Source organism: Herpailurus yagouaroundi, unplaced genomic scaffold (genome assembly GCF_014898765.1).
Source record: "Herpailurus yagouaroundi ecotype Mexico unplaced genomic scaffold, PumYag 140, whole genome shotgun sequence".
NCBI lineage: Eukaryota > Metazoa > Chordata > Mammalia > Carnivora > Felidae > Herpailurus > Herpailurus yagouaroundi.
Genome location: NW_024412395.1, coordinates 29,406,457 through 29,417,039, shown reverse-complemented (window position 1 = coordinate 29,417,039; position 10,583 = coordinate 29,406,457). Strand labels below are relative to the sequence as shown.

The following is a 10,583-nucleotide window of genomic DNA, read 5'->3' as shown; positions in this document are numbered from 1 at the left end:
AAGAAAAGAAAAGAAAAGAAAAGAAAAGAAAAGAAAAGAAAAGAAAAGAAAAGAAAAGAAAAGAAAAGAAAAGAAAGGGAGGAAAAGGTAAATAGTAGATTATACTAATTAGGCAAAAAGAATAAGAATCCTTAGATAAACTTTCAGATTTTATTTGAAAAGACAAATATGATCCACATGAGCTCACCACCCTTCCTACATTGAGATAAGGTGATATAGTTTGTTTCTGTGCTGTTGTGATGTGAAGGGAGGTTGCAAAGGTTCCAGAAGTCTGATGGAATATCCCCTTAGTCCTCCTAACATGGAAGCAAAGATACTTCAAAGGATGGATCTGTGTCTTCCATTGCTGTGTGCACATTTATATTTCCTATCTGGATGAGAGCTCACTATGTTGTAGGAAGTGCTTTAACTTGGACAGTGAGAACCGTGCTCTGATCCTGACACAAAATAGCCAAGTTCCTTTAATCAAGTTTTTTGGCTTTCTAAGCATTTACTGTCAGATAAAGATGTTCAATGAAAGGCCTGTCTCCTCCCCTAAATATCTAATATTCTAATATATGCTATCATGTGAATAAATTTTTCCTTACATACTGAAACATAGCTAGAGTTCCATGATCAATACTTCTTGAGCTAAAGGATTCAAAAATATATGCTGATATAACTGTCCTCACAGGTAATATAATTTGTCCTTAAAAACATGATATAGGTCTCCAGACCATGAAGATATTACATCATGGACATCATCCCAAAATGTATGCTTTAAAAGGATCATTGTTAATGTTCTCAAAAACTTACTCACAGTGTTATATTCCTAAGGAGGTTTGATGATCCTGACACATCTAGTGGTTTAAATCTTCAAATATGTTAACGATATGTATATGTATATATAACATTCATTTGTGATTCCTGGCTGAATAAGTCAAGTAATTGTAATCTTTTAGCATTGGGAACATTTTGATCATCTCACACTGTAACAGAGACTGAGGAGTTGAAATTAAGAATCATAAAATGCAGAATAAAATTATAAAGACCTTCTTGTAATACAAAATTCATGGAAACAAAACTCTAATTTCCTGATGGATATATTATATTAATGTAATGGATACCTCAGTGTAGTTAAATTGCATTAAATGGTTATTAATGCTTGAATAAACTTCAAGGAAGTGGGTACTGGTTGAAATGGGATAATATTTTGTTCTGCTAAATTATACGTTAATTGGTATTTCCTCTCTTGTAAAAGGACCTAAAGGGTTTAATAAAATATGTGGTAGAAACATTATTTTTTTTCTTGAGATATTAAGTCAAGAGTTTAACTGGAAGTGTTTCAAACCTTTCCCAGAAAATTCTTCAGTATTTTTGATGACATGGGTTTTAGGGACTCCCAAAAGTAAATAATTAAAGCTTTTAGTCATCCAAATAATGATAGACTGCGTCATGGGAAAAAATGTTACAAATTGTACAGTTGAGATTTGTTTTCTTACTGCATGTTCCACAGAGGGGAGGGAGGGAGGAGGAGACTGAGAGAGAGAAAAAGAGAGAGAGAGAGACCGAGTCCAGAGGCAAGGGCAAGCCATCTTTGTTATTCTCAAGTTACTTCACAAGCTGTATTCGATAATACAAGGAGCAAGACTTTGCAGTTCATTTTCTTTTTATCAGATTATGAAAAGTACTGGAAACCTCAAGTTTTACCTGAGGGATGTGGTGTTTCTGCTATGCATGAGGAAAACAGCTGCAACCAAGTACTTGAATCTGACCAGGCTGGAGTTGTGTTTTGAGTTTCAATTTTTTGAGTAAACTAGGTGATAAAATTAGGTCCATGCCTCCAGATGCTTATAGACAGAGTACCTAAAGATTGTATAGTTCAGGACTCAGCACAAGTGGAACTGGCACAGGGGGCATGTCAGGAAAATTAAGTTGAGGAACTTAGAAAGCATGCATAGATTTACAGTCCAGAGTTAGTGCACTGACTTCTATTTAAACATTATTTAGAAGTTTCGGTGCTCAGTTCTTGTCTTGTGGGAGGCACATCTCATTTTCTTTAGGGTCAGCAGTCATACAATGTTACTCAAGTGTCATACAAAAAAGGAAACACAGGCCACTCAATCTAAAATAATAGACAATGTGGCCCAGTCACAGGGACTACATCACCAAGATGAAATATTTGTAGCACTGTAAAGGCTAAACCCATGGGGCTGGCAATTCCAAGTAAGTAAGACCAACAGGAAGTGACCCCCAACTCCATGGTGACACACTGCTTTGGAATTGAAACACACTTATCAACAGAAAAGTTAAGAAAGGAGAAACCAGGGAAAAGAAGTGAAGAGTCATTAATCAAGGCACCAAAGGGGGAAAATGGTCTGTGCACTTCAGGATAAACAGGAACGTTGTAAGGTCAATGTAAATTCATGGCCATTTAAATCTATCACTGAAAGCTGTGTGTACCCGAGGCCCTTTAGGGCAACCTATATATATATATATATATATATATATATATATATATATATATATATATTTCTCTATTCTTTTGTTCATCTTGAGGGAATACTGGGACAAGATAAAAGGATTAAGCTTCAACTAAACCAATACAATTGAGATGCATATATATAGTCACATAAGGTAAGTGAGTAAAATAAGGTGTCTTCAACTTTTAGTATATTTGTTAGCTGACACAATATACATTCATAGTTCAGGATTTTAGGCTTTGTATTGGATTCTATCTTGTTCAGTTTCCTCTTTCTGACATAATTCTCTTTGGAGGCTACTGCATTTGTTATTTTTAAAGACATGCTTTATCAAGACATGACAAAATCTTACTTTTCCAGTGATTTAAACCTGGGAGGTACCTAGCTTCTAGTAACTCTGGCTGTTTGTCATCTAGTTTCCACAGATGGAAACTATTGTTGTTTCTGTTGTGTGTGGATGGTTCAAACTCAAAATCCTGTATCATTATGTCTTCTCTGGAGAAAACATAAAGAAATTATATTGGTCTCCAAAGACAGTGCACCTAATAACACAGTACATGGGAAAATATCTTCCTTTCTCTTAACACTTTCTAGACAGTGCAGACAAAATAAAAGATCTGATTCCATGCCAATAGCAAAGTAAACACACTGTTCGTCTGTAAGATTTTAATCCAAAAAATTACGTAAAATATTTTTATCCCCTAAAGTAAAAAACAAAACAAACAACAACAACAACACCCCTCAGTCTTTGCACTGCTTTAAATCACTATGAGATGTGGGGTGCCTGGGTGGCTCAGTTGGTTAAGTTGTCCGACTCTTGGTTTTGGCTCAGGTCATGATCTCATGGTTTGTGGGTTCGAGCCCAGCATCCGGCTCCGCACTGGCAGCAGGGAGACTGCTTGTGATTCTCTCTCTCCCTCTCTCTGCCTCTCCCCTGCTCATGTGTGCACTCTCTCTCAAAACAAATAAAAATAAATAAATAAATAAATAAATAAATAAATCACTATGAGATGTGATTGCATTATCTCAGTGGAAAGTATTGGTGACAGGGTAGACCTAGTGCTCTATCTCCTTACTAACTCTGTGAGCTTAAATAAATTACCTAACATCTCCATATTTAATTGTTTTTAAAATGCCTCTTTAAAATGGGGCAACACCCATCTCCTAAAGTGGTGGTGAGGCTTTCATACCATATGTGCATTTGTTTGTTTGTTTTATAATAGTCCTTAGTTTCTATCATAAAGGATTATATAAAAAAGAGTAATCATAATTTATGGCTAGTGCAATGAAACCAATTTATCATGGCTCTCTAGAGATATCAGGTGATGTCTTATTTCATAAACTGTACTAACAACAGTGCTTTTAAATAATAATAAACTTATTTTTTTCTTTTTCTTTTTATTATTTTGATTTAATTCATTTATTATTATTTTATTATTATTCTTTTATTATTAATAAAATTTTTCTCTAAAACACCTATAAAATTTAGCAAATTCTTCTCTTATTGGACACTTTACTCCCGCCCCCAAAGTCCTATGATTAGAGAAACTTACTGTGTTATCTCAGTGAGAAAGGCATATTATCTCCTTTAGATGACAATCCACCCCCACCATCCCCACCTTGTTTAATTCAGGAAAATGTTCCATATCTTGTGGGACACCTTCCTGCCACAAAGTAGAAGATGTTTCTTTGCTGAGTAATTCTCTTAAAAGAGTGTAATTCTTGGTGTGGAGGGAGTGTAGTTACAGTTGCCAAAGACTTTCAGTCTCTGTTTAGGAGGTTTATAACATTTCTATGTCTCATCCTATTCCTAACCTCGTCCCAAACTGTGGTAGGTCTTAGGGATACATAGTCTAGACAACGGCATTAAACCATGAAAATCTGTTCATCACACATTTTTGTCTGGAGGCTTCACCCCACCTCCTCCCGACCTCTTGCTTTCCATTATCTGGGGCACTTCAGGGACTGATTGCTACATCTGACTCTTGTAAAGGATAAAGCAGCCTGGGAAATATGTAGAAAGGAGATTGTTAGGTGTAAAAAGACATAAACTTAGTCTACAGCTACGATAGAGTATGAATAACTGAGAAGTGATGGAAGAACTGAGAAATAGTGAATTGCTTTTGGTATATAGGAAATGGCAACAGGTTAAAAGAAGAAATAAAAGGGAACAGGAAGATGTCAGTTATCAACTGCATTTCTGGACAAACATAAGAGAGTGGCCATATGATTTAGAAAATGATAAAAATGATAATTCCACTGACGAATTTTATTCAGATACCTAAAATAAAATAAATTTTATTATTTTAATAGTATTCAGATACCTAAAATAAAAGGAAATCCCATGGGTCACTTATAAAAATAGAGATTTTATATTCCCCTTTTGCTGACAAAAGCAAGAGTTAAAGATTGAAAGGTCAATGAAAGCTTCACGGTGGAATCAATCCCAAGATAAGAACATTTAGAAACCTCTGGGGATAGGCGGAAACCTGCAAGAAACATTTAGGGATGTTCATTTTACTGGTCAGTATAACTGAGGGCCTTGTGTAGGGGAAGACCAGCCTATTGCCAGTGCTTTCTGTGACCGAAAGGGAAGGTGTGTGCTCCAAGTGAAACTGTGCAGACAAAGAATGTGAGAGCATATGGACTTCCAGTGACGGACACTGTCATAACAGCCAGGCTGGTCATTTGTTATTTCCAACTGTTAAGCTCAGGGGCCAGCAATTCATAGCCTTTCCATAGCATTCAAGTTTATTGCTTCTGCTAGAGTCAGAAGGGGCAAAGTAATCTTTCTAATGTATTCCATGCTTTTCAGTGAAAATCTAGCTGTGCAGCATAAAATCTAACACAGGATTCAACTTGCTGATGGGCATAGGTTCTCAGGACATGGATTGCTGCCTGACATGGTGGTGGGCCCTGTAACTATCAGATTGGAGTTCAGAGGACCTCCTTATGTTGTATCTGGAAGCACAAGACAGATATTGGGTCAACAAGGAGGTTAATATAAATATGCAGAAGCAATGGAGTGCAGTGGTAACAGATGTCTGACATGCTGTTCTGTCAAGGGGAATTTGTGACTATGAAATGTCAATTATTAGTAGCCTAATAGTGGTAACATTGATGATTTAGATCATATTGTAGATGATGATAATTATGGAAGGCTGTGTGCTCTCCATTGTGTGGTTGGCTTTTAACATGATGCTTCTCATTTAAAAAATATTATTGAAGCTATTATATTATTACTACATCCTAGGACAAAATGAATGAACTGTTTTCCCAGAATGACAGATGATCACTCAGATGATCATCATCCACTCAGATAAAATCATAGCAGACACCAACTCAGTTAGTACTCCCCAACAGAATATTTTTTTCAACTTTCATTCCCTCAATTCTCTTTGGCCATCTATCTGCTAGCACTGATCAGATTATTAAAAACATCTAAGCTATTATAGATGAGGAATTAGATTTGATCTCTTCTACTTAGAATTGGCAACTAAAATGCGAATTAACAAGAATGTACTGAGCAACTGTCACATTCAAGACACTGTCTTAGTCATCTGGGGATAGAATGTGGAAAGGACGTGTGGGATACAGAAATGTATATTGTACATACCACAGTCTAATCTATTATAGGCATGAAATAAACATACATGGAAAGCTTAGTAAAATGCCAACATTGGATTTTAATTCAAGAACACGAGAGGCCACAGAGCAATCTAAGATAGTTTTCATTTAAAGAAGGAGGGTGTGAAATGCTATGAATGTAGAGGAAACTGTAGGGTCTTGGAGTAGACTAAAATGAGGTCTTTGAACACTGAGGCTACACGGTCATTGATACATAGAGCTGAGAGAAAAAGCAGAGCATGGATGGCAGGAGCACAAAATCAGGCATGGAGGACAGGACATGCTTCCTAATTCAGTCATGTTAACAAATGACCAGGCTTAGATGTGGGTGTGTAACATTTTAACTATTTTTCACGTTAAATCCAAGGCTAGCCTGGCTGGTAGTGGAGGGTGACTCAGCCCACTTTGAAAACTCAAATGTCCAGAACCAAACATTGTAAGAAAATATTAAAGGAGAAGTTAAAGTAAAGAAACCAATCAAATCTACAGTGAATATGTGTGTTAGACGAGAGTGAGCAAAATTAAGGTCTACCCCATTCCTTCCCGACACAAATGCAGTCACTATGAGATTATAGGCAAGGCATAAGTCATATACATTTTTCCATTAATAGTGTATTTAATCTATGAAAACAACTCCAATAAATTCCTCAGAAGCAGTGTGAAAATGTTCCTTTTTAAGATATAGTTGGGATGGGTGTGCACATCAAGACTGGAGAGATGTCAAGATGGAAGGCATTAGAATACATTCGTCCATATTCCAGTTCCTGTCACTGCTAGGGAGACACATGCAGGAGCACATCAGCACTGGTTGTAAGAAGGGAAAGCTGCCTTTCTAAGCACAACCTTGCACTTGGAAACATAGGGCTGCCAGGGCCAGAGAAACAAAAGCCCAACTGGACTTATTAATGGCGTGACATTCTGCTCTGGTATGGCATTTATAAAATAGCTACACATCCAGGAAGACTCCTCAGTTGCTTGGTCACTGAACTTGTTAATGCTTGTTTTCTCTGATTACTGCTTTTGAAATTTATAAGGCCTTTCTCCTCAAGTGTTTCAAAAAACTCTCCGGGCAATGCTTTTTAAATAGTATCTTGTTGTACAGTGTCTACATTGTAACTACATCGCACTGTTCTCCACTAAAATATTAGAATCAAATCCTTTACATTTTGAGATTTAACCAGAAATTTTGCTATTGCATGTTGCTTCCACTTAGATTCTTCAGAATTAACAACTTTCCTCCCCCATTTTCCTGTAATTCTCCATACAGACTCTATTTTAGGGATAAATTAGCCAATGTCTTCACTCCCTATAGTGGCTTCTTAGCTGTTTAGCCATTAAGGAAACAGAAGTTCTGTTTCCCAGCTTTATGAAACTTCCATAGTACTTCAGGAAGGGCACCTGCTTAATTCAGTAACCAGAATAAGGTACTCTAGCTTCACTGCACTACTTTAGATCTTCTGTAGTTTTCTCAAAGCACTGCTCCTCCTGCACCCCTTACACCAATTGAGAGAGGATTTGACAAATTCCTGCTTGGAAACTCCTTAACTTTCCAAATATAGGCCTCTACACATTGATTTTAATTAATTACCAAAGATAACATAAGTCATCCTGGAGGTCCAATTGCTAATCCTCCCAGTCTGTTCTCATCTAGGACATGGACAATTTATCCATGGTAAAATTTAATTTTAGCTATAATTACAAAAGTTTGAAATTAAATCTCACTAGTGCTATGCTCCCATTAATATGGACAAAATAACTGATCTACATAGGATTAATGTGGGGGACAAAAGTAAGATTTGATTTTTAACTTTTATAATTAATTTGGTAAAATGTGATAAAGGATTTTGTTTCAGAGAGGGAGGAAAAGAGAAAGTTTCAGAGTTCTGAGGAAGATGTTCCAGCCATCCCTCAAATCTCTTACATCCTTAAAGAATCTTGTATAAGGTAATATGAACTGACTCAAACTAAAAATAATGTGTAACGGTTCCTAAACTTGAGGAGTTGAAACTTGAGCTTATAGTACATTTCTCTCCAACAGTTAAAGAAGGGGGAATGATGGAACAGAATTCTGGCTTTTTATATACTACAGGACAACCACGTGGGCCGCTTACACACACACACACACACACACACACACACACACACACACACATATGTAATCATAAGGAACACAATATTCTTACCACATTCAACATTTCTTCATACTGCAATATTGTCTCTGGCATATGAAATTCAAGTTACCAGGGTCCAGAAAATTAAAAGAAATGGGCAAGCATATTAAGAACCACACTCTTAGACCTATTCAAGAAAATCTCAACACTTATTTTTCTAGTTCCTATTTGTTCTACTTAATGACAATTCTGGTTTAAGGAATAAAACATTCTCAAGTTTCAAAAATTTCCAACTTAAATTGTAAAGGGAGTAATGAATAGATTCACGATGTACTCTGACCACAGAGCTCTGGGAGAATATGGACAAGAGGGTCTTTCAGTAACCCTAATGTGAACTAGTCTAGTGGGCAATCCTAATGAGTAATAGAATGTAAATGATGTCCATCAGCAAGCTGAGGCAGCAGGGACACTGAATGAGAACTATAGCTTCTTTTTTGCCTCAGACATACAGGTTGATTGGAGATTTCATTTCCCTCTTCCTTGTGTATGCCTATTGTCTTCACTGTACTCGTAGCTTATGAAGTAAACACAAGATAAAATGAGGTGAGGGGCGCCTGGTTGGCTCAGTTGGTTCAGCTTCAGACTCTTGATTTCGGCTCAGATCATGATCTCATGGTTTGAGTTCAAGCTCCTGCGTCAGGCTCTGTAGTAACAGTGCGGAGCCTGCTTGGGATTCTGTTTCCCTCTCTCTGCCCCTCGCCTGCTTGCTCTGTATCTCTGTCTCAAAAATAAAAATAAAAACAAAAATAAATGAGGTGATAGAGGGTTTACATATATAAAGGAAGGAGAACAAAAGAATGCACTAAGTCCTGTGAGTGGTATACCACATACTTTTAGTAAACATAGAAGAGACAATTACATTATGTTGACCTAAATACATCCTGAAGTTTGATAGTCCAAATCTCTCTTATTTTAATGAACCAGGTTTACATTTTAAGAAAATTAAAGATTGATTTCCCATAGGATCAATGATATATTTGGTTATTATATTGCTTGAGAATTTCCAAATAGTCACAAATAAATGTAGAAAAGCTAAAAACAATGCATGATTTTGGAGTAACAACATAATTATGGTCAATGAAATTTAGTGATAAGATCTATAAATGAAACACAGTCTTCTCTCATTGGATAGTACAAATAATAGAATGTATAGATTGGTTCAATGGTTAAGTTACTGGAACATTGGAAATTGAGGGTTAATTTTAAAAGATCTGTAGGATGCCAAAAGATTGCAGAGGGAGCATTGACTGCTCATCTAATTAGCATTAAAGAAGTACAAATTATTCAAGAATATGTTTTAGAGCATTTTTGTTGGTGGTAAATCATTTGAATATAATCCTATAATATTGTGTGCCATGAAGTGATGGGAAATACAAAATTATTTACTGATAATGTTTTAATTTATCCCCTTAAAAAGCATCATCTCTCATATTGAAAAAAGGCCAGTAGTTACTGAACTTCACTTCTACATGTCAATGTCCTACTATTGATTGGCAAATAAAGAAGCTTGTTGAAATCAATTAAAGATGGAATATAAACCCAAAGATGAAAAAGAGGCTACTGACAAAATCTGAATGACTTTATTTGGTGGAAGATAACAAACATCAGAATTTCCCATGAACATTTGTTTGATTTTGGTATAGTTCATCCCTAAAACTGTGAAATTGATACTGTTTTTTTATCAGTTTTAGATTAGACTAAAAATGTGAGATGGTGAATAACACAGATCAGAAACTTCTCTTGTGAAAATCAATTCTGAAATTTTCTTTTTGATTGTTCTCTCCCCACTTTTGATCCTGAAATATTTTGAACTCTTCTGTAAGAGATTAAAATGTAACAAATATCTAATCAGTTTAAAGGCGAAATTATTTTGGAATGAAGAGGTTCAGATGACTAAACAATGAAAATAAATCATATTCAAATTGGCCCCACAGAAGAAGGAATCAGATATATTTTAGTATAAATGATCGAAGATGTTTAGTTTTCAGAAACTTTAGTCTCACTACTAGTGAGCCAGCATGAGGATATAGTTTGATATAGTGATTTGTATTATTTAATAGTTAAATAAAACTGTGTAATTAATACAATTGTAGTGATATGTCCTTGTCAAAACATCTGGAATAAGAGGCTAATATATGTTCCAGTTTAATTATTTTGGAGAACTTTTGACTGGCTATGTAGATTATGAGATGAAATATTTCTGAATTAGGATAAAAATTCTGGAGGGTTTAGGAAGATATCCTTAAATATATTCACAATTGTAGAGTGTATCCCAACACACGAACTGGAATCTGTACACTTTCACAAAATTCATATCATAAGA

General features: G+C 35.7%; 1 long non-coding RNA gene across 1 annotated transcript in view; it reads left to right on the top strand.

Moving 5' to 3' along the window:
• LOC121030530 (uncharacterized) overlaps positions 1-10,583 on the top strand; it is a 289,158-nt gene that overhangs the window by 185,526 nt on the left and 93,049 nt on the right. The gene's annotated exons all lie outside the window — the stretch shown is intronic.